Genomic DNA, 25767 nt, shown 5'->3' on the forward strand with positions numbered 1-25767 from the left:
TATTTTTTTTTAGACCGGCTTTCTAGTCTCGCCGTGACGTCACGCGCCGTATCCAGAGCTCTCGGTGAGCGCGTGGTCCTGGTCGCGAGCACATGGAAGTCGAGATTTGTGTCTGTGAGACGCTCGAGTGATAATCAGACAAAAGGAATAATAATAATAAAACAAAACAACCAGGATGTAACAAAACCAGCTCGAACAGCCCGGTAAGAGTTTATATTATGATTTCTGTCGATTGCATTTATGATTTCAAAACAAACCTTTAATTAGACACATTAATAATCCTGATCATATTATAAAGTCAGCGTCTTTGCCGTTCAGTCTGTCTGAGGAAAACTTAATTTAACAGAGTAAATCGACTTTGCAGTGGTTTATTCTGATGTGAGTATAATTCATCTGGTGATAGAAACTGTCTGAAACTATTGTTCTCAGGATAAGTGTTGTTTTCGTCTGAGCTGCTCTATTGTCTGTCCAACTCCTTTTACACTGCAGAGTTTACAGTCTGGCATATGAACAGCACACATGTGTTTTTGTGAATGGTTGTTTTCAGCTGATGCTGTTTAATTTATATGGAAGCCCAGTCTGTATCCTTTACAAGCCCTGATTCTTTCTGGAGCACAAAGCCTAGTACTGATTCAGTGCTGCTGTTTGTTTCTCCACTGACACAGAGATACAGTACAGTTGTGTGGATGGTAATGAAATGTATGATCGCAGCAGGTAAACCTCTCCTGAATTTATAGGTTATTTGGTTGACTATGTGGAGCTTGTTCATATAAAATATAAGAAGGCATATCTGTAAATGTTGAATCGATTTAGAAGCACTTTGGCTCAGATGGTGGAAAGGCATGTCTGGGAAACACGAGGTACACCCACACTGAGACATGGGAGGACCACAAAAGATTAGGATATGTGTGGATTCATTGTGTGGACTTTTAGGGCAGGCAGGGCGTGTGTGTGTGTGTGTGTGTGTGTGTGTGTGTGTGTGTGTGTGTGTGTGTGTGTGTGTGTGTGCGTGCGTGCGTGCGTGCGTGCGTGCGTGCGTGCGTGCGTGCGTGCGTGTGTGCTGAGCAAACTGCAAGCCTCCATGACTATTTGCATTCACCCTGCTGACATTGTGTCCAGACAAAATACGAATCAATGTTCAGAAGTGCTCTGACATAATTATGGCAGAAAATCTAGGATCTGTACCCAGTGAGCATAGTTTAGCCATTTTTTTTAAGGTAAAAAAAAAAAGAAGGCATCTACAGAGAAGCATTTTATTTTCTAACTGGGATTGATTTGAATATAAAGTGCAGTGATTTACATTTCAATATGTAGGGTAGTTAGGACCTGCTACACACTCAATTTTGGCCCAGGTTTAATCACGATGACTTGACCCAAAACACCTCCCTGTGGAACAAAGTCACCGCTCTGAGGGACTGGTACAAGTGACATCAGCCAGCTGAAGTAAAGAACATTTCCATGGTTGTTTAGAGGGGAAGTTAACCCAAACAGAAGAGGACAGCTTTCTCTTCTTTAATGCTACCCCACCCCTCACTGCAACTCCCACACTGCTGCTTGTGGTGACACACTCAAGAACGCAAAGACACATGAAACTAATCTTGCACAGCTCAAAGCGTCTGCATTTATGTTCTTTGTTAAGTATGTCTGGGGCCTAATACGTCACCCTGCAGCTTTTTTCTAGCTTGACTTGATTGGAAAGCTCAGATAGCTCTAATACAAAGGGAAAACTGGCCTGATTCTTGGAAAAAATACTCCAGTCCTTAAAGTCATGAAGTTTGAGTAATGAACTGGTCACAGTTTATCAAAGAACCAGAGTCCTCACTGCCCCTGAAGGTCTGAAAATGAGACACTGAAACCAGGGATTTAACCACAAAAGAAATACAGTATGATTTGTAGCATTATAGCTATGGAAATGATGACGTGAGATATTTTGGTCCTGTTGTCCTGGATTTTTAAAAAAAAATTCAATGCATATCACTGAAAAAAAAACATTCTTTTATTACAATTTCACTTTTCTTCAGTATTTAAGCCCAAGTGATTAGGACTGAAACTAGCTCCAATTTGTTTTCTTGTGTTAGTGTTAATCAAATCACAGAGCTAAGTGTCATTTTGTCTTAGAGGTAAATACATGTAGGTGTTTGATGATCATTCAGCAACATTGACCAGTGTTGTGAAGGTATTTCCATTTCCTCCAACCCTCTCCCAACCATTATAGTCACCTTCATGCTTAAAGTGATTATTTTGATGACACTTTACTCTGTGATGTGTTGATATGTATGGTACACAAACTGTGGCCAGAGTGCTTATTCATTTTCATCATCAGTTTCATCAATCTCATGATGACCTACACTACAGATTAGGTCTATGAAATGCAAAAGGTTCTGTATTTCCTGGAGCCCAAGATGATGTTTTCAAAGATATTTAAACAAAGGTATTGCAGTGATAAAAAACATACAGTGATATAAAAGAAAATAATATCCATTTGCTTTATAAAAGACTTAATTGACTTTATGATTATTGTACTTTTGAAGTACAAGGCTATAAATGGTCTCAATGTACTTATTTGATGTAAAAAAAATATGGACACATAAAATACAAAAGACTTAGTTTCCTATCCTGGATGAAGTAGTTCTCCAGTTTTTACTGCTTCTGATGAATATTGATGATGTTGATTGATGATCTCTGTGAAGTCAGATTCATAGTCATGAGCTATTCCTCAAGTGAGGAGGAAGTTTTTTTTGCATTGCTGTAACTGCACCAGCTCTCAGCTTGACTGATTCTTTAAAAGTTGTAATAGTCCTCAGTAAATGTTTTGTAAGTGTATGTTTGAGATCTATATGTTTTCCAGGAAAACTGAGCCAAGCTCCACTGCTGCAGCACGACTAAACATATACCTTTCAGATACATTAGAGGAATACATGAAGGTTATGTAATCTTTGTTTTTCAGGGCTGGAAGCTGGAATAGATTAAAGCGCTTGATACACTGGAAGTCAAAACTGCAGCAGCTCACCCACTAGTTTTTTCTTCATGGCTGTGTCTCATTAAACAGCATCATCATTATTATAAAATCACATAAGTTTCCACTTTTGCATCCTTATTTTCATTTTTTTTTGTGTGTGTCTGTCTCTGGGCGGTCAGTGTGTATTTGTATTGGCGGTGACGATCTGCGTTTGGCTGTCAGGTTCTTGCCTGCACAGTGTTTTCAGTGTTAGACATTTTACCATCTGAGAGTGTTGAGGAACACAGTGCTCAGAAATATGACCTCCGCTCTTGGATGCTGTGCCACCAAATACTTGATGTCAGGAGTTTCCAACGTTTACATTCTCTGCACATTTTGGCGAGTATAAACCATGATGATGCTATGCAATGTAAGGTAAAGAGGGTGGTGGCGCAGGCCAAACAAAAAGCATACAATGAGCTGTATAAAAGGTTGAACACCAAGGGAAGAGGGAAGGACTAATAAGTGAGGAGAGTATGATGAGAAGATGGAAGGAGTACTTTGAGGAACTGATGAATGAAGTGGGAGAGGTTACCTGAGGAATGGAAGAGAAGTGTAGTCGTGCAGAGTGGTGGAAACTACAGAGGCATAAAGATGATGAAGAAATGGGAAAGAGTAGTGGAAGTTTGGCTAAGGAAGGAAGTGAGCATTTGTGAGCAGCAGTATGGTTTCATGCCAAGAAAGAGAACCACAGATGCAATATTTTCTTTGAGATTGCTGATGGAGGATGAAGTACAGAGAAGGTCAGAAGGAGCTGCATTGTGTCTTTGTAGATTTAGCATATAACAGACGGAGGAGCTGTGGTTTTGTATGAGGAAGTCTGGAGTGGCAAAGAAGTATGTTCGAGTGGTGCAGTAGTAGTGAGAGCAGTATGAAATCAAGGTGGAGGTGGGACTGCACCAAGGATCGGCCCTCAGCCCGTTCTTGTTTCCCACGGTGATGGACAGGCTGACAGATGAGGTTAAGCAAGAATCTCCGTGGACCATGATGTTTACGTAGGACATGGCAATCTGTGGTGAGAGCAGAGAGCGGGTGGAGGAAAACCTGGAGGTAGAGGTATGTGCTGTGAAGAAGGTGCAGGATTTGAGGTATTTAGGGTCAACTGTTCAGAGCAATGGAGAGGTTGGAAAAGAGATGAAGAGGAGAGATCAGGCAGGGTGGAGTAGGTGGAGAAAAGTGTCAGGAGCGATGTGTGACAAAAAAGTTTCAGCAAGAATGAAAGGAAAGGTGTTCAAGATGGTAGTGAGACCAGTTATGCTGTATGGTTTAGAGACAGTTGCACTGACAAAGGCAGGAGGCAGAGCTGGAGATGCAGATGTTGAGATTCTCATTGGGAGTGACAAGGATGGATAGGGTTAGGAAGGAGCACAGCAGAGGGACAGCTCAGGTTGGGTGTTTCGGGGACTAAGTGAGAGGGGCCATATAGAGATGGTCTAGACGTGCAGAGGACGGATAAGGAATATACTGTTGAAGATGGAGCTGCCAAGCAGGAGCAAAAGAGGAGATTTATGGATGTGGTGAAAGAGGACATGCAGGTAGTTGGTATGAGAAGATGGGGGGAATCAGTGACAGATGGAAGGAGGGAGCAGCCAAAAGTAGTAGTAGTATAAACAATGATGATGCTGCAGCTGCATATTTGTCCATTTGTTGCAAGAGCACAAATAAGGGGTAAGGTAGGGGTCAAAAACAGATGTGTGTACTGATTAATGCGTGCGATTGTCTATATAATCAATAGTGTGTATTTTGTCTGAGAGAATACAAATTAACAATGTTAAAAATGACAACAACGCAGTGAAATTTTATGTTTGCCATTTCTCTATTATGGACTGTAATAAATAGAATAATAACTGTACATCACAGAGTAATACATCGAGCAGAACAGACACCGGTTCCAAAAACAGGGCATGTGTTCAAAGTTAAGTTCTTGGCGGTGAGATGCCAGGAGACGTTACAGTACTGTACTATACAGACATTACAGATATACGAACACACTCAGGTAAATAGTTTTTTTGGTAGGTTGGTGGTCGGACCTGGGAATGTCATCAGACCTGAGTTGACCGCATTTCAGTTAACATTAAACCACAATAGAAAACCAAGATCCAGTCAGGTTATCAGTTTTTAGAAATGCCAGTTTATACCAATGTGTCATCTGGTATTTTGCACATCCAAACATGTCTGTAGCTAGAAATGCTGTGGCTCACTGCAAAGTCTGGGTGTTATGTAAGAGTATTAGTCCCTCTGGTGAATGATGCCATCATCTAATCTGTGTGCTACTACAATATATATTTTGATAAAGGGGAGTTTAAAAAGGCAAATTTTACAACATTTTTCCAGTTTTCAAATCATGTTTAAAAAATGCCCACAGGAAGTCCAGATCATCAATTATCCTCCAACTTAAAGGTGTAGTGTATGTAGGTTTTTTAGTTGAAGTTGATTTGTGTCTTTTTATAGTTGTGCTGTGTCTTTGTGATAATTTTGTGTCTGATCATAGTTGTTCTATATTTCTGGAGGGTTTCTAAGTCAGTTTATAGTTTTGCCTTTGTGCTTTCTGTTCGACTTTCCAACAGAAATATTAAGTCACTTTATGACAATATATTTTTCCGACCTGTTGGTCCGTCCACATTCAAATGGACCAGTAAGTGTTCACAAAATGCTGCTCAATTCTGCAGTCAACAGCTTTTTTTTTTAATGTAATGAAATCAGTGCACAGAGAGTGAGAGAGAATTGTCATGCACTATAGTGTGACAGCGATCCTTATGAAGTAAAGATCATCCTACAAATGTACTATGTCATCCTGGTACTCAACGATAGGACATAGTTGGAATGATTAGTGGTTAATTTGATTTGGTTTGCTTTACCTTTATAAATAATTTTAATGCATGTACCAAAGACATACTTAGTCCAGTTTCTAAAATGATGCATTGCCACTGTTCTCTTGCACTAAATGATCAATTGATAGTGTAAATAATCACAATTGTTGCTATTCATATGGCCACCTACTATTCTGATGCCTGCTGTGATTGGTTTATTAGCTTTGATTGATTTGGTGCCAGAGTTTTGATTTAGACCGTGCAGAACTGTCAAGCATATACCAAAAACACTGTGACGTGATGTGAGCACTGCCTTCCTTTAGCATTTTGGGACATGACAGACAGGCTCCCTGATGTTTACCAGATGTTCTACAGTGCTCTAGTAGTAATTGTATCAGTGTTGTGCCTGGATACTGTATTGAAAGAGTGGAAGGAGAGCACTGTATGTTAGAGGACTCATCAGGCCGTGTCCTTGCACATTAACATTCAGAGCTGTTTTTAGGCATAGGTGAGCCCCGCAGTCATGTAGGATGCCACAAGTTAGACAAGTGCCAAACAGAAGGAAGAAATATTTTAAAAGCAGTTTCAGGTGCCTGTTTACTTTGTGATTCTCTACCATTCAACACCCTTACCTTGTTAAAATAACTTTCAAAAAAACCTGCGGCTACTGTGCTAAACACCTGGTACTGAGCATGGACTGAGCACTTTACACTCACTGTAACGTTATTAGCCTGCAGGTTGCTGCTTATTTTACAACCCCGCGCCTCATTTGCTCCCACTGCTGTGTAAGGATCACACACGAGTAGCCAGGTTATTTATCTTTAAGCCAAACATCAAAATGTCATCCTGCGTGTAAGTGTGCACTCAACTCTAATTATGTATAATATATATATATATATATATATATATATATATATATATATATGTATGTAATGAGTATGATAAAAGAAAATCCTATAATTATAAAAAATGATCTGCACTCTACAAATTATAGTAAAATCATTGATTTCTCAAGCATTTTCATTATTTGTATTAGTTATAAATCCAGATGTTTGATGCAGGGATAAAGTGTGCACTGAAAACTAAACTAAGTGAAAAATAAATTTTGCATCATACCAATGTGTTCAGAACATTAATAGGTACAAGTCTCACCCTATGAATGATGGTTATAAATACAGAAAAGACAGAGATGGTTTAATATCAAGTAAAGACACTCATACATAGATGATCACATCATGTTAGATCACATCATCCAAGAATATGAATAACCAGTGTATGCTCCATATCATATACTCAGCATGATTAGAATCAGGATGAGACATAACAGGGACTAATCTGCATACAGACAGATGACGTTGTTGATTTCCCTCAATAGTGTTGTGGCTGTTTCTACTAAAGGCAGTAAAATATCCAGACTATTTTCTGTTAACATCTTCCTTCACTAATGGGATTTATTGATCCTGAAGTTCAGTCACACTAATGACGTCCACACTTTGCTCCATGAGCAGCTTGTTATTTTACCTTTCAGTAAGCATCTGAACAGAATTCAATGTTCCTGTAGTTTATGCAGGAATTAACCCTAACCTGAAATTGTCAGTGCGCCTCATTTATGGATATTTGTGAAACATCTGTAAATAACAGCACTCGAAATTTGTTTTTTTTTGGCAGAGAATACTTCGCCCTCATTTTGCTGTCAGGTTTAAGCTTCTGCATGTCAAGTAAAATTGTCTTCATAATAACTACCTGCTGTCTTTCATCAAATATAAGAATCAAAATATGATGGTGGAGATAGAGAATTATACATGTTGTGCCTAATCTTGTTATTCTCTGAATTTCTCTTTGTCCACTCACTACAAATAGCCCAGGACAGTTTGTCACCAAACGACATTATTCTATAAACACATCCATGAGTTTGTTGAGTAACTTCAATCATAAACAAGAGGAAAGGTGAGCCTCAGCTGCTGTCAAACAGTCGGTCTGTGCAGGTCGACAAGTCGATGCGCGCATTACGTGTGGTGTTGTTTGGTGGGTCTGGTAGGTCACACCAAACAACACCAAAGAGCAGGTAAATCCTGTTCCGCTTCCCAAGTTGTGTGGGTGATGTGACTCAAACTCGGCACACAATGTGTTTGACATTGCCGTCAGTTTACCTCAGGCGTGGAGGGCGAGAACAGACACAAACTGTTTGACTGACCTACATACCTTGTTTATGTGTCCTGTCACTGTGCTGGTGAAAGGAAACATGCCCACACATTTAATAAGCAGGTTTCAAAAGTCCTTTGTTGAGTTGTGGGATCGCAAGATGGATAGGCACCTTTTGTTTGCCCTCAGCAATGAAAAGTGAAGCCTACACAGGCTGTGTTAAGTCTGAGATTAGACTAATGCATTCCAACTCTATGCAAATATGATGACTAATCTGCTGTGTTGACGGTTTTCCCACACAAGGAGTTTTTATGCATCAGTTCTGTAACATTGGTGGCATTTAAACAGACTCTGTAATGGCTCCTGCCCAGCGGTTCCCAGACTGCCAGAGCAGAAACTAAAAAAAAATAAAATAACAGGAAATGCACAAAATTGAAGTCTTTAATTTTTTTGTTTACATTTTCTTTGTGAAATATTGCAGTTTTATAGTAATCTAACTAAATCTGACTCTGGGACATATGCACTGTGATGAAGGATCATAACAAAAACAGTCTCAGTCTCTGTTGACTTAGATGAATGTTTTGATTTTGGGTCCAGGAAACAGACGGCACACATGAGACACTTAACAGATTCTGCTTAAATATGCCTCAGGCTGCCTGTCTGTTACATCACAACTGTACCAAGGAAAAGATCACTTATCTTGTTTTCTGAATAACAGATTCCTGTAAGAACAGTTTACCAGGATTGGACACCCTGACATTAAGGGTTATAGCAACCATTGTGGTCATTTAATAGTGATTCAGAATAATTCATCGGCTGTACATTTTAGTCATTCAATCACAGATCGCTCCTTTTGAACGTTAGCTCAACATCAAATTTGTAATAGATGACTGCCAAGAAGGCACAGATGTGATGGCTGCCTGTTTTAGTAGCTCCCGTATGTCGTGATTTTGTGCATTTGTAGTTAATTTACCACCTTAATTCCCTTTAAACACTCTCTGCTTAGCTTTTTCACCCCTTTTATGGATGCTGAGTACCTAAAAGGATTTTTTTAGGCTTCATATATTGTCATGTTATGATACTCAGGGTCTAGGGATGAAGTGTCTCCATCCTGCAGAGGAGATATTGTTTCATGCAGTTTGTTTCATTTGTGAAAAATCAGGATAAGTCAGTTTGCACCATCTTTGCCCTTGCTTCCCTTGCTCAGATCTTTTGCCATAGATCAGGGTTGGTCACTGAGGGCTACTGCCCTGCTTGTTTTTCCAACTATCCCTGCGCTACCACTGCTTAGTACCTGGATCAGGCGTGTTCTGCCAGAAGCTGGAAGGTACCAATTCATTTTGTCATCTGCTATTTCACCCTCATGGTATTTTCCAGCTTGTCATCGACTGAACACACCTGATCCAGGTAATCAGCAGTGGGTAGGGCAGGGATAGCTGGAGAACAAACAGGGAAGTGGCCCTCGATGAACATGGATTGCCCTGCCCTGCCATAGATCCATTGTGCTTTGCCTTACACCCTTAGGGCGGAGTCTAAAATAACATCAAAACATATCTAGTGATTTCATAAACACAAAATAACTTGTGCTAACGCTCCAGTCAAATTTGACCGATTTACAACTGAAAAATATAGTTAGTATTTTTCTGAGGTGAGGTTAAATGATTTTGTCCACAAAGGGCATCTGAGCACATACACACAAAATTGATCATTTTCATTTAATTAAATTCTTGGTGTTCTATTTGGTGGGCATGTAGTGTTCCTGGTCATGAATGGGTCAGACTACAATACAATAAAGGTTTAACATTGAGAACAATTCAGGCACATGCCCGTTTATCATTCATTCCTCTCCCACACCCTTTCATGCATGTGTTTGAGTGTGCCGCACACACACACACACACACACACACACACACACACACACACACACTTCACTCCCCTTCTTGGCTTTCATGTAGACCTCCATGGAAACCTTTACCCAATACAATCTTTCTCCCATGGGAGCCGCACCTGTTGGCGTTCTCTCAAAAAAAACAAAACAATCACAACATTGTTTCAATAATATTTAGAACATTTCTGGCAGCCCTGGTATATAAAGCTTTTTTAAGGCCATGTTCACAGTTCCATCTGTGGCAGCATGATGAAAAAGCAACAGAGGCGAGGCTGTTGATCTTGTCTTTGGTCATGACACTGGTGAGGAGGAGAGAGGCCAGGAAACTGTATGTGAAGATGCAACAGGGCAGGAAGTGTCAGAGGTTGAAGACAAGACAGAAAATTATCCAGACCAGAAGATAACAGAGGTGGAAGAGTCCAGTGATAAGGAGCAGGGCACTGCTGAGGTTGGTGTTACGAATGGGGCTATAGCCTGATCTCCACCTGAAAGTAGAGGTCAGCTGTCAGCTGAAAATGTTATCAGGATGACTCCAGGACTGGCAAGATGTGCCGTGTCCTGGATTGCTGACATAAAAGCCTGCTTCGAACTGGCAGTCAGTTGAAACCACAATGATAAACGTGGCCAACTTAGAGGGAGATGCCTTTACAAAGAGAACTAGAATAAGGTAGACTGACATGATTTTGTCTGGTGTGTATAAATCTCAAAATTAATCAACCACTGGTTTATGGGATACAGAGTCTGGTCGGGCAGTTTTTCCTGCCACTATATAAATCCAGATGTTCAAGTGCTATCACAGGTGATTTGTTTTGATATCTGTGATACAAAACCATATTGTTAACATCCATCCATCCATCCATCCATCCATCCATCCATCCATCCATCCATCCATCCATCCATCCATCCATCCATCCATCCATCCATCATCTATACCTTCTTATTCCTAACCAGGGTCCCAGGGATCTGCTGGAGCCTATCCCAGCTCTCTCTGGGTGAAAGGCAGGGGTACACATTTTAATGTTTTTATTGTTAGTAATATTGTAATCGTTACTGTTGTCCTTTAATGCCTTTAGACTTGATTTTATAATATGGTTAGGGTTTCATGTGTAATTACTAAAAGGAAAATCCTGGTCTGTTTTGACTGGAAACATAACGTGTTATTTTGTGCCACTATTAAAAAATTTGAAATGATTTAAACATAAATGTTCTTGTTGAACACAAACCACTCGGTGATAAATAACACCATATGCTTCATCTGAGTATTTATTAGAGATTTATTATTCATGCATTGCATGAAAAGTGAGTTACATGAGCTCAGGTTAATAAGGACTAAAGGCCAAAAAAGAGCAAACAGAAGTAAAAAAAATTGTAATGTTGACTTAATGTTTATCTTGAATTGATTTAAAAAAAATCTATCACAGTATTAGGTGAAAATGTTTGTTTTATTATGGATTTACTCATCTGTACTGGGGTGGTCAGGCTTGTGTCTGTGGGAAAGAGCCTCACACACATTCACTGGAAACAGATGGTCTAATCGTAAGGAAACATGACGGAGCACAATGAGACAGAAAACACTAAGATGCCAAAACTAATCAACTATAATAATTTTCTTTATCTTCATACAGGATTAACAAATTGGTCCTGACAAACATAACAGTTTCTCATGCTCCACCCTGCCATGTTGGGTCTTAAGAAAGCTACTCTTTCCATTCATACCGAGCATAGCACAGAGATTACCCACTGTCTAATTTAGAAGAAATTTTTTAAGAGAATAAAAATCTAAATTTCTACGTTGGTTTACTGCTGCTGTTGCCTTTATGTTAATGTGGCAGCTTTCAGTTCAACCTTCAGTGCTACGGAAGCAATGGAGCTGTTTTCCAGCACTTTTACTCATGTGGATGAAGTGCATGTCTGAAAGGGACTGTTTACATGATTTCTGTATTCAATACTCACAATGCTCTTTCTCTGTAATTTATTGACCTAGAAGCATGTGATCATGATGATAATTAAAGCTCTGGTACCAAAATACTCAGCGTCTGATCAGTACGTATCAGTGTTTGGAGGTCAGGCTGGTGCCTGCCTGGCAGAATTAATTGAGGTGATTAGTACAGGAATAACACAGCTTTACTCCTGAAACAAGGCTGTGTTATATTTCCCAAATGAGGTGCAGTGTTAGTGGAGAGGAGCGATTATTGTGTTAGCAGCTCCAGGTTGTTTTATCCTCATATGAAAATTGATTTCTTGCCTTTCCTCCATCCTCTGCCGTTACCTAATGTGCCTGCTAAAGGTGCAGCTGTTGTACAGTGTCGAGGTGTCACAGGATGTTCTCTGACACCTGCTTTCACTAAAAACTGCTTCAGCCTTGGTGGATACCAGGCTTGTGTGGACAGTGACATTTAAAGGTTTTGTGTTTTATTGTGTATGTTGTTGAACTCGCCAGATTGATTTGATTTGTGGTACTTTCTCCTACATTCGCTTCACACTTCACACAGCTCAGCCTGTGTTCTTTCCGACTTGGGTTTGACAGGGAGCCTCAGGTGCACTGATCCCACTACCTTTTGATGTGCTGACTGTCTATCTCTCAGGCGGTTTTGATTGCCGCTTTATTCCCCCTGCTATGTAAATCAATAGCAGCCAGCCTGCCATCTGTGGGAATTGATACGTCTGCTGAATCATACTATTAAAGAGCTCTTCCATCTTTCTTTCCACTATCTCTGCCCCGCACCCTCTCGCTCCGTCACCCCTCCTCTTTCTGAAGCTGGTTCATGGGGACAGATCTTATCGTACTGCTAGAGATGCAGGGGACGTATCTGCCAGTTGGGTCTAAGACCACGTTCAGACTGAAAATAGCTCTGTGCTGCAAAAAATAGCCAAGGGGCTGCATTGGTGCTGTTTCAGGCACTGGTGAGAAGGTATGTGAGAAAGAAAGTCCAGTGAGTTTGAGCTGATCTGATGACAAAACTGTGCACATCAGTTTATAGTATTATAATTCAGGCTTTTGCACCACGGAGATGTTATCACGGAGGCAATCACTGAATCATCTCTAGGTTCAGTAACTATAAAATATTCTCTGATTCCAGCATCTCAGCTGTGAGGATGTTGTAGGTTTTGGATCTGGACTGTTGGTTAGATAAAACAACACAACTTATAACTTACCTTGGAAATTATACTGCGAGTTTTAAAGACTGGGTGAGTCAATAAAGACAGTAAATGAAACTTTCACCAATACTGAAGTAATCTGTGGATGTAAATAATGACTCTTGTTAGTTGTTTCAACAGCTTCAAGCCAACTGAAGCCCTTAAATTATTTTGCCACTCCCCTCGTGTCACCTTTGTGAATGATCTTGTCGGCCTTGGAGGACAGTTGTGAAAACATCGGTCGTGACAATAGAGCAACAGAAGCAGCAACCAGCTGACACCTCCAGCCTCTAATGGAGATACAGTGTGAGGAGGAGGAGGAGGAGAGTCACTGTGCCACTGGTGACTTGCCACTGTGAGCCCAGCAGGCTCACCCTAGTCCTGTTTAATGGAGCTGTCTGCAGGGGAAGAGCAGGGCTGTTTTCCCATTCAATGAAATAAGTGTATTTCCCCACAGGGCCCCTGCTCGTATGCACCCATCGTATGCTATGAGTATCACGTGCTCAGCTCATTTTAATCAGCAAACACATTCCTGAGCTGAGCCTACAGGTGAGCTCTGCTACGTGTCCACCTCCAAAAGGCTTCCTGGTAGAGCGGCTCTTTCTTCTGCCATGTTCTTTTGATGCCCTCACTCTTCTAATGCTGCCATTAAATACAAATTTCGTGCAGTGTGTTGGTGTTCAGGAATTCATATACTACTACAGCTCCTTTATATCTGCACTGAAGTTATACTGCATACTGCTGTTGTTCTGCAGTAAAAAGAAACATTAGTCCACAACCCACCCATGTCTCCTCTAATGCTGTATTTTAAATATAAATCTTTCATATTTTGGAGGCATTTCATGTCTTTATAAAACAGGAGAATGTAGCTGCTGACTGTGAATGAAGAGAGACGTTATGGCCGTGACATGTCTGAATGGAAATGTTGACATAGTTGATCCTGGTCCTGGATCATAGGTTAATAATAAAGAATGACTAAAATATCTTTGTTTTATACTGTTGGTTGGATAAAAACCTTTGAAAACATCGGCCGGTCATTTTTATTTATTTATTTTTTGTTGCTGCTTTCTTACTTTGATGACCCAAAATCATCTCCAGCTTAATGCATTAAGTTCATACGTCAAATTGGTAATGGCCAAACTGTAACTGTAACTACATTAGTTCCTTTGTCAATACTGTCAATCGATGTTATTGTCAGTATATACTGTATGTCATTTGATTGACCACAGTCAATATTCACATTTGAGATTCTGAAACCAGAAAATGTTTCATTTTGTTGGAACAAATGAATTAAAGTCATAAGGAGGATATTACACCTGGTTAGCCTTTCAGCCTTTCTTCATTTTGAGTTTCAAGAGTACTTTAGAGGGTAGCAGCTATGGGTCGACGGATTTGTAGTTGGTTATAAGCAGCAAGTGGCTGATCCAAACACCAAAAGTAAAACAGCCAAATAAACTTTTTTTTTTGTTTCCAACTCAGTCAGATTTTGTAGTGATGACTGTTTTGTGTGCCATATTTTATTAATTTTTTTGTCTGAATGAAATTATGCACTAGTATTTGTAAATCTAATCACCAAGTTCTGCCAATTTAGACAAATGCAGTACCAGACTGAAAACTGCCTCATCCCAGCAGCATCTGTGCTCTGCCATGTCTCATGAGCCTTTCAGTCACACAGCAGATTGTCTTTGTTTGTCTGAGATTCATGATCAATTCAACATCTTGGATGAAGAAGACAATTTTGAAGCTCCATGTTGTTACAAATGCACTAATTGAATCTTTTGTTCAACATGCCTTATCCTACTCTCTCCTCTGTGGTGACATTGGACATTGTTTCCTCTACCTGCTGCTCGCTATTGTTCTTTTCTCTACCAGAGAGACACAGGATGGGACTTTTTCAGTTGCTGCTGATTCACCACAGATTAGATTGCAATTCTCAAGTGTGAGATTGCTTTATTTTGCTCTTAACATTACATGAGGCATTTTTAGTATGAGCTTTAACACAGGCCATTATGCAAGGTCACTGTGACTGCCCAACAGAAAGTCTATGTGACATCTAAGCTGTCACTTCAATACAAGGCTGTGTGTAAAGATCTGTGACAGACTTAGAAAAAACACATACGATTGTCATTTGTTTCTTGATCACATTTAATAATAATAATGATGACGGTGACCAATGTTCTCCAATGGTGAGCTTAACAGTGTGACAGGAACAGGTTATGTTATGTCCACAAGGAATTTTAGTCATTATTTAAAAATAAATAAATAAAAAATAGGGGATTGTGGGATTTCAGATGTAAATAAGAAAAACCAGGCTTCTCACTTTTAGCTGACCACTGAGAATTTTATCAGCCAACAACTGTAACTAGCAGATTTTATCAGCTGTATCTAGCAAATCCAATTAAGCAAACATTATCTCCACTAGTTGGATGAAAACCTCAGCTCACTTGTTTTAAAATGAGAACACTGTAAACGGGAGCACAATGGGCGAATACCTGTGTTATTAAACTACCACTAGTCTAAGTCCCAGTCAAAAAATTATCATCTTCAGTTGATAATCCACGCAGGAGGTAGAAAAAACAAACATCTTTGCTCTTTTTGAGTTAACTGACTGAGCTTCTGTCCTCTCTGACACACTGAGTTCATTGCTGTTGCTGGAGTATAAACTTCCCCAAATCTAGACACCGTGCCACGAACTATTTATAATATCCCTTTTAATATTTGGTGAAATCTTTATTTGGGAAAATGTGGTTGTTGTGCCTAGTTTTAGTTGCTCAGCTATGTGGGGTTTAGCAAATGGTTAATTAATAAAAAAGTGTTTAAAAACTCTCTAGTGCTTGCCATTCTTTTGTGATGATGAATAGTAGCCTCACTGCTAATCAGATGACCTTTTTTTTTTTTTTTTTGTCTGTAGTGTCCTCACATGGTATTTCAGTCCACCGCCTTTTAATCTCTTTGGGCCTGAGCCAATTCTAAATGCACAGATCACCTCTTTTCACAGAGACAGCAGTGTCAGCAGGGCTGTGCTTCTCCACTGAGACCCCTGGGTCCCTGTCTCCCATGCCCTGAAAAGGATGTTGAACCTGTGGGACCAGCGCTGTAAAGTGGCCTGGTACTCATCAGTCGCTGGAGGTGTTTTGTCTAAAGCTTTTTCATTCATTTACTCTGCTGTGTGAGTGTGCCTTTAACATTAAACAAGCAAGGGCTGACGTGTAAATATTTAGCCTTGCATGTTTGAGAGAGTTCAAAGTCGGCTGAAGAAATGAATGGGCGAGAGCTTCAACTTCTGTAACTTAGATAAAAGAAGCTGAATTAATGTCCATAAAGAAACTTTGCAGCTAATCCGACGGTTTCATTGCAAAATGGAAGCAATTTATCACAAACCTGTACAGAGGACACACAAGCTTATTTTCCACCACTGAGTTTTTTACCAAAGTTATTGATTAACCCTGTGCTTCAAATTTAAACTTCAGTCTCATACAGCTTGGTTAGTTAAAAATGTCGCGCGGGGTCAGAGGTCATGTCTCAGGTTTATGGATGTGTCCTCAGTTCTCCAGACGGTCAGGTCATGTTTGCTGCACGACAGGAACAGCTAATGTTATGTTCTATTTTCTCATTTTATTTCTTTTATTTAAAAATCTCCTACAACTATACACAAAATATAGTATTTCTTGATTTTTACAGTTTTAAACAGGCAGAGTTATAAATGTTATCAATATGTGACTAAGATCTTCCATCTTTCAGAAGTTCATTTGTTGGGTGTCATGTTGGTATGTTTCATGTACATGTCTAGACTGTTTCTGTTTCATTACACTTTTTTCTCAGTATACAGAGCTTCAGCTGCTGCCTCCTGGGCACAGAAAAACTACACAAAATACCTTGTGACATTTAGATAAATCAGTATATCTTCAATATCCACAGCATTGGATGGTTCGTGGAGGGGTCAACCAGATCAGCTGACTTCATGGAAAATGTCAAAGCTGTCAATGAAAACACCAAAGACCAGGAAATTTCACAAAAATATTTCCTCACTCTTTTAACACCATAAATTCATGTTTCTTCTAAATGAAATTGCTTGTGAAGTGAATTACGGATGACCTACATGTACAGAGCTACATGTCTCTGCATCTGTTGAGAGGGAATTTCTTGGCCTTTTTTTTTCTGAGAATGATCAGGGTGACATGCCTACAGCAGAAATAAACGCTCCATGACATCAGAAAGCTCATGTGAGGCCTGGTTGTTCCTTTATTGGATTTGTGTGGGGCATTTCCTAGCACTCGGAAGTGAAGATGAATGAAGAATAAACAGGGTAAATCCCATGAATGTCACAGAACAGTCAGTCTTATATAGGCATGACAGGCTGTCCATGGGAGTCATTTGCTTCTTCCTGATTTTTATACATCATTTGTGAATTTCACATAAATGTTTTACACTGCATTATAATTGTGGACAATAAGGGCCTGACGCCTATTGGTTACAACCTGTGCTCACAGCCCAGCTCTATGTGAGTCCATTGAAATTCCCCAGAGATCACCAGATTTGTCAGATCTGCTACTTGGTGCCCTGTTCTCTTCACAGATTAGAGCAGGTTCACACTGAGCACATGTAACAGGGGTGATTGAATCTGGAGACGCCATGGTGAATGTTACGCTGCCTGTAACATCACTGAGAGGTTATGGTGATGGATCAGTGATGGTCTAGGGAGGCACATTCTTGGAGGAGCCAACAGTACCTAGACTGCTTTGAGGTACCAGTATGAAATCCTCAGAGTGACTGTCAGACCCTGCAATGGTGCAGTGGGCCCCAGGGGGCCCCCTGGTGCAGGACAGTGTGACTGTTGGCCTCATGGGGCCAGAGTGTGTAGGCAGCTTCAGGATGATGAAGACATTGATGCCACTGACTGGTTTATTTTGGTTTTTTTGGGACCAAAGTGTAATTTATGACCTCTCAAGCCTCTGGGCATCAGTGTTAAATTAATTAGTATGGAGTATCACATTAGAAGTAATATACACATTTTTTCCACAGAAACTGGGAAAACATCACCTGAGAAAACCTATGCTTTTTCAATGGAGACAAAAATGTTAGGTATAGGTGTCTGACTGTTCCTGCACTGACAAAAATTACAGCCTCAAAATGAGTCAAATGAGCCAAGTTTCAGTCTCAGTTCTTTAATTTGCAGCGGTTTCATGAAGGACGATCTTTGTTTTAATTAAGGCCATTTTAACATCGTAACTTCTGCAGGCTGAATGCTCCTGTCTCACTCCTCTTTGTCCTTGCTCCTTCAGAGGAAAAAAAAAAAAAAAATGGGTGACCATTCATTCTCGATCTGCACCTGTTGAGTGGAGCGTACGTCTTTCCCGTTTTACATCTTGAATTTACAGCCCTCAGCTGGAGGGATGACCTTTCACTCGGCCTCTATGGGAGAGTCGCAGCAGCTGTGATGACTTCACTGGCTCCTTGTGTTAAAGGCATTGAGGAGAGGAGGATCTTTCTGCACCTTGAACCTGATAGCACCCTGATTTCACACTGCGCTGCTATCAGCTGTTAGTTTCTTTCCGATTGAAGTGAATTTCAAAGAAATAAAAAGGTGCATTCACGTTTCCTCGTGGTTGTGCTGTGGGCTCATTTGAATCTATTCATATAACTCAAAGAGAGACAGGAAGAGACCACTAAAATATCCCCAGTTTTTCATATGTGTGGTCTCTGGCAACAGAAAATGGACTTTTCATGAGGCTAGCAGCTGTGTGAAGAGAAACATTAGCAACACTGACTCATTACAAAGAGTAGCTGAAAAATCGGAGCCAATTTATTTCTGGTTTTGGCAGTGAAAGAACCATTTAGCGCACTTTAACTGGATAACGGCGTCTCAGTATATGGAGAAATCTCTGCTTTGTAAATGGGTGATTTTAGGAAGTGCTTCATTACTGAGCAGCTCCTTTTGCATGCTGGCTTTCCTCTGGAGCAGCTGTCGGTCAGCGTGTCAGTGGGTAAATCACTGAAATATACTGAAAAAGGCCAAGCCCTGAACTCAGCATCAGCCAGTTATAAGGATCCCTTCCCACATTTGGAGATATGTCAGACTTCTGAATATTAATTATATCACATAAATTCTGCACTGAACTTCCAGGAATAGCAGACATGACGGTTTGCGCATCAGCACGGAGTGACTTGGGATAAATAATTACAAACTGCTATAATAAGATGACTGCTGGATCGTGTTAATGTGCAGAATGGTCATGTCAAGGTATTATCAGCTGGAAAAAATATCACTATCCAAATCAAATATTTTACTTCATGTTTCATGTATGAGAGCAGTGATGCAGTTATCTATTTGTCTGTCTGTGTACCAATCTATCTGACTATATCAAGGAGAACTCCAGTGTAAAGAGTATTTATGAATACATCCCCACACATTAAACCACACTCCAGGATGGTTTCTGGCAACAGTTGCCTTTGTGTTTGTCAGCCCCAGTCAAGAGGTTTTTGGATAATGAGCATGTTGTTGATGACAGATGGATCACAGATCATTTTGAGAGCAGTCGCTGCTGTCATTGATGCTGTTGCACATTCACGCTGGTTCATGTTACGGTGGAGATGTGAAGCAGCTGGAGTTCGACGAGTTTAGTAACTTGTGCTTCAAAGGAGCTGACGTTGCTTTCATTCAAGTAGTTAGAAGCAGATCACTGCAGATATTATTTTCTACACATCCTCCATGATCCAGTGAGGTGGATTTATCTGGGTGAACAAGAATTTTCACACATTTTAAGTTTAAAGTTAATTCTTTACTATAAAAACATTAGTTGTCTAAACACTGCACAGTCACTTTAGCAGCTGTTCTGGAGGTTGTATCAGATCATATTAGGGGATGTGCTTAAGCAGGTGATATTTGACCAGTTGATCTGGATTTGTAGAAGTTTTATTTTTTGACAGTTTTGTCAAATAACCTTTTTTTTGTTCCTTTACTTTATTCATTTGGATTGTGTTACAAGCTGTGTTTCTATAAGTGCTATAGTTAAGGCTCTGGATTGTTCCTTAAATTTGAGTAAATACCATAAACCCATGTTCCATGTAACTTGCATCTGTGTGTGGACATGGAAAATAAACTGTAAAAGGGGATGTTGTGGACAGATTATAGGTAGTTTCTGGGGAAGACATACATAGATAGTAAGAACATACTAGAAACAGGATCCTAAGATGGTCTGGTCTTGTGTTGTTTTCATGTCTGACCAAATCAATTCCATCCTTTGGATAAGAAACTTAAATCTGGTTCGGTTTTATGGTGGCTGCTGATTCCAGTCTATCGTGTTGCTCCGAAAATGAGAAATCCTGGTGGTATCATGGTGTTTATCGACTGCAGCCAACTAGTTCCCAGTCTGACCTACAGCAGACAAGCCCATGCCTTTGGTCATTGTTATCAAGTGGCTGATCTGGTCAATTCAACACCAGTTGAATTAGAAGATGTGATTTCCCACAGCAGACCAAAGTCACTGTGAGAATTATCATGCAAGCTCCCCTGCATACCTTTGTATTTGAGCTGCAGTTAGTTTGGCTGCTGCTTATCATGTATAAATAGCAGAGGTGCGTAAAGTAAAGTGCAGTACACCATATGATATGAGTCTACAGTGGGAGTGTGCTTCTCAGTAAGAGCTGGTGCATGCTATAAAGGCACATGTGACCAAGGACCCGGTGAGTGAATCTTATTTCCATGCCAGTTTTAGCGAAGTCATACTCAAATACCAAACCTCCATAAATAGGGTTGAGATCACGTGAGGAGGCAGTAGGGCAGGGTGCCAGTTGGGTCGTGTTGGTTACAACCTCGCCCACATTCTTTGTAATACTCTGTCAGCCCCCTGGAAATACATCTTCCCTGACACGTGGTGTCCCTGCTTCTACAGCTGCTCAGCTACCCAAGAAGTCAGCCTCTGTGTGAACCATATCATGTCATCATTGTCCCCCGATCATGCACAGGGAGAACTGATGGAGTCGGTCGTTAAAAGTCATGTAGCTCCTCTGCTATTTATGAGCTTCAAATAAACCACACATCTGATCATTTTCACTTTCTGCTGCACATATCCGGGTTTCTTTTTGTTTTAAGGGACAACCCAGCAACTGTACTTAGTTTACTCATCATAAAGAGCACTACTCAGTTTGTGAACACAGCTCTATAATATCCTCTGTGACTCTCAAGTAGGTGTGAAAAAATAACACAAAAAGTAACAGAAAGTGTGCCTTGCAGAACTGAGGGTTTCAAAGAACTAAGTAGCTTGAAGGCAGAGGTGTTTAATGAAAGACTCTTTTGTTGCTTTAAGCAAAAAGAGATTTTTGAGGTACTTGTACTTCTGAAATTGTATACCTATTGTATACAAATAACTGACTTTATAAGTCTCTATTATTGAGTTTAAGCTTATAGTACTATTTCCTACAATTGTGTAAATAAAATGTTTCTCGCTTTATAAAATACAAATTGTTATAGATTAAACTAGTCAACATTATATGAAGCATTAAAACAATATGTATGATGACTATAACACACTGAATGCAGCTGTTTTGACTAATGAGTATCTTTACTTTTGATACTTTACATATGTTGTGTGACAGATACTTCTGTACTGTTTTGGAGTATTTCATTTTTATTGGTTTATCATTGTTTTGCTTCTTCTAGTAAAAGATCTCAGTACTTCTTCTACCACTTGGAGTATTAAATCACTGAAGTACCACAGCACAAACTAGATTTTATTTCTATAGGCACAAAAATTGGACTTTGCCATAACAAAAACTTAATAAACTAGGTTATTTTGTCACAGGCACCACAATGAAAACATTTTCCCAGTAATAAAAAGATTAAAAAAAACTGTGACATAGTGACAAATGAGTTTATTAAAATCTGATTTTCACACAAGATTAATCTTTTTTTTTTTTGTCTGTTGACATAACTCTTCTCATGATTTTAGATAGTAGTGTTGTGTTGTTACTGATCACCTTCTTCCTATGCCGAGCTTTGCATTCAGTTGTTCCTGAGTCATTTTCCGACAAGCTGTAGTCACACACTTTTAGGTGCAGGGCCAGGAGGTGGAGGAGGATATCAGCAGTAACAGAGAAACTCCATTTGAAAGCATTACATCCATTACTTCCTGACAGCTTCCTTTAAATGCTGCCCTTTGCTTTATGAAGCTGTTTTTACCTGTCAAGACAGTTTACACTCAAAGATCCTGACAAAATTAGGCTGGATTTTGGCAAAAAGTGTTTAAAATGGTACAGAGGACATGTTATTTCCATTTGATGGAGTCATACTGCCATTTACAGAGCTGTCACTTTATTAGGCACACCTGCGTACAACTAATGCAGTCAGGCAATCCTGCAATAAATCCTCCTTTAAGAAGGTGATAATGATCAGACTGTTTTCAGAGAGGTGTTGATTGAAGTGTTTGATTATTTCAGGAGATGTAGTTTGTGCTGTTGTTGAGCTGTGCTGCATTATACAGCAAAGTGTTCCTGGTATTTAGTCTAGCATTGCCGATATAGATGGAGAGGACATAATAACAGAAACACTTGCAGGACGTTTTAATGCCTAAACATAACCGAGTCATTGTCATGCTTACACACAGGGACATACGTAAAGTATTGATGTACTGTCTTCAAGTCATCAAGACTGTAGTGGCAACAGTAAAGATGTATGGGATGATAACAACCCACTGAAGCTTTCAGTAGGTGAATAGGGACCTACTGAGCCATAACTATGGTCTGATAATAAGCCCAAAAGAGCCATTGAATAGTATGGGAACACTTTAATCAGCTGGTACAAGTCGCTGTGTTTTGGTGGCTCATATATATGGAGAAGAAAATGGTATGATCCATGTTAAGGGCATCTGATGTTGTTTTTGATGTTTCTTTGTGAAATAGTTTAACATTTATGACTAACAATTATGATGAATGTGAGTAGCACAGTGGATGTGTGGTTAGCACCGTTGCCTAACAACAAGAAGGTTCCTGGTTTGAAACCCATCAGGGGCCTTTCTGTGTGGAGTTTGCATGTTCTCCCTGTGCTTGTGTGGGTTTTCTCCAGGTACTCTGGTTTCCTCCCACAGTCCAAAAACATGTATGTCAGGTTGATTGGTGACTCTAAATTGCCCATAGGAGTGAGTGTGAGTGTGTGAGGTTGTTTGTCTCTATGTGGCCCTGTGATGGACTGGGGACCTGTTCAGGGTGGACCCCTGCCTTTCACCCAAAGAGAGCTGGGATAGGCTCCAGCTGATCCCTGTGACCCTAGTTACTACTAGGAATAAGTGGGTATAGATGAATTATAATAAATGTGTAAATGTTTCAATCCCCCCACCCCAGGCTATAACTTTTAACGTCTTTGGGAGGGTCAAAGCCTCAACTGGGGGAGTCAAATCTCCCCCCAAGCCCCCCTGTAATTCACACCCTGATTGCTACAGCTTGTAAATTTAATGTACTGTACAGTGTTGCTACTGTACAGTACAGCACAGTAATTTCACTGCTGTTAAAGGAACTGTACCACATTTACTCAGTAGGTTTCATACTGTATAAGCTACTATGTTTTTATTCAGTTATTATTCATCCATTGTTGCATTCAGTTTGTTGCTGATTATTATTTCTGTTAGAGTATTACATGGTACTCTTGCTATATGTTTATACCTGATGTATAACTATTAAGACCTGCATAATTGTGTGTGTATGTATCCTTAGTGAAAACCAACACTACCCCAAACACATACCCTTGTTCAGCCAACATGAACTAGCTAAGTGCTAGTTTGAAACTGGTGGTAGAGCCAGTTCAGAGCTGGTTCAACACTGTTTCTGCTTTGTTGGATGTTATATTTGGATTTGGATCTTGCTGGTCACAACAATCCTGCCTCTAGACCAAAAGAGTTGGTGGCAAATTAGCACCAGTTTTCATGGCCAGTTCTTTAGCTGTTGAAATGCAAAGAACTAGTTCAAAACTTGGCACTCGCTCCGGACAAGAGCTAGAACTGCCTTGGTGAAAAAGGAGTCATGGAGAAGAGTTCTGGATGAGTGGTATTATTCAGAAGTGTATGTAAATAAATCTTTGAACGAATATGGAAAGTGAAATCATTTTGTTCTTATCAGGCAACCTGTGGTGATTGTTGGCAACTCAGAGAACTGAACCTCAATTAATTTATATTGAATCTACTGAATTACAACTATGGTTTTAATGAGCTAATTCTTTCTCTGTAGAACCCTTAACATGTTTTTATCTCCTTTTCCTGTTTTTTTTTTTCAGGGAGGTGGTTTTGCAAGCCCTCATGCAGCTGAAGTCTTACTCCTGGACTCGTAAGGCAGGATACTGATCGGATAAGGAAGGATGCGGAAGGTGGAAGCAGTGTTGGATTCAGTTTCATTATGTCTTAATAGAGTGCACACACACTCTCACACATGTATGCTCACCAATAATATCAACTTCCTTCTTTTGGTCAGAGGACACATATACACCCTGACTGGGCCTCTGTGGTACACTACATTGTGGTCGGGAAGTACCTAGTGTTACAACTGTCATGCCGGTCTGCTTAAAGGAACGGTGCTCATCACTTGCTTTTGCACTATGATCTGCTTTCAGGGTTTTACAGGAGTCCTTAACCAGATGCAACCTTGACAGGGTGTCATTATAGGCAGATGTTTGAGTTGTAACCTTAACAGCATGTGAGCCATTTGTCTGTGGAGACTTTATGGGTAAAAGAAAGTCATTTCTGCATTACACATTAAAGTTTCTAAACAGCCAGGATGCCAAATGTATGACTGACTTCAAGACTAAGAGGCTGATGTTGATATTTAATATCTGTAAATATTTAATTCAAAAAATACATTGAACAGGATTAAAAATGAAAATGCCATGCTCTCAAAAAAGGAAGTATGCTGAGGTCATGAGAAGTTTGGGCCAGAATACTTTATGAATGTGTGATGTGGCACATTTAAGGCCCAACCCACTGACAGAAATAGGAATAGATTTTGTTTTGTAATAGTTTCTAAAACCAAAAATTTTTACTTGCATGTATATCTTTTCTGGCACTGCCAACTTGTCTGAATAAATGTTTAATTGTGGCAGATATTTACTATGTGTGTGTATTTCTTGAGAGTCCAGTGCACAATTCCGGCTATTTTCTGTGCAGAAGCTGCCATTTTTGTCTGACAGGGCAATGAACAAATCTTCAACATGTACATAGCCAAAGTACTCAGTACTTATAAATAGAAGTAGAAATACCACAGTGAAACATGCAGTGGCATCTAGTGATGAGATTGCAGAATACAACCTTCTGAGCACACCTCACACCCTAACCCCACCTGTTTCCAGGTGTGAGGGAGGGTACAGTGTCCATCACTTTAGAACAAAACACGATTCATTGTCTAGAACCAGTTTTTGGTTTGTCCGTTCTGGGCTACCGTAGAAACATTGTGGTGAAACATGTCTGCCTCCATGAAAGAAGACCTGCTCCCTATGTAGAATTAAAAGGCTTTACCAGTAAAGGTATTTGCCAGCAAAGTACAAGGACAATACTTGAGTACATGGACACTTTTTGAAGTAGGTGGACACTGGAAACGGCACCACGTGATGCCTCTTGGTTAAAACTTTTATAATGGCTGCCTATTGCCATTGTACAACAAAAATGTTCTTAAGTTTCCTGGATGTCTTTGTCTTCCTATGTTTAAGTAAAGAGTATCTTGGCTATGCGGTAGCTGTGCGAACGCAGCTGCAAGTCTCAGAAAAACTCATGTGGAAGCGAAAACCAAAGTCGTCAGTTAAATTCCCAATAACCCAG

The 25767-nt window shown here is 40.0% G+C and overlaps 1 long non-coding RNA gene across 1 annotated transcript; it reads left to right on the forward strand.

The window, feature by feature from the left end:
• Positions 1–73: 73 nt before the first annotated feature.
• Positions 74–25051, forward strand: LOC113121727 (uncharacterized). The gene is made up of 2 exons (XR_003294784.1): positions 74–203; positions 24237–25051. It is a non-coding gene; the product is annotated as an uncharacterized LOC113121727 (long non-coding RNA).
• The last annotated feature ends 716 nt before the right edge of the window (positions 25052–25767 follow it).

This window comes from Mastacembelus armatus, chromosome 20 (assembly GCF_900324485.2).
Source record: "Mastacembelus armatus chromosome 20, fMasArm1.2, whole genome shotgun sequence".
NCBI lineage: Eukaryota > Metazoa > Chordata > Actinopteri > Synbranchiformes > Mastacembelidae > Mastacembelus > Mastacembelus armatus.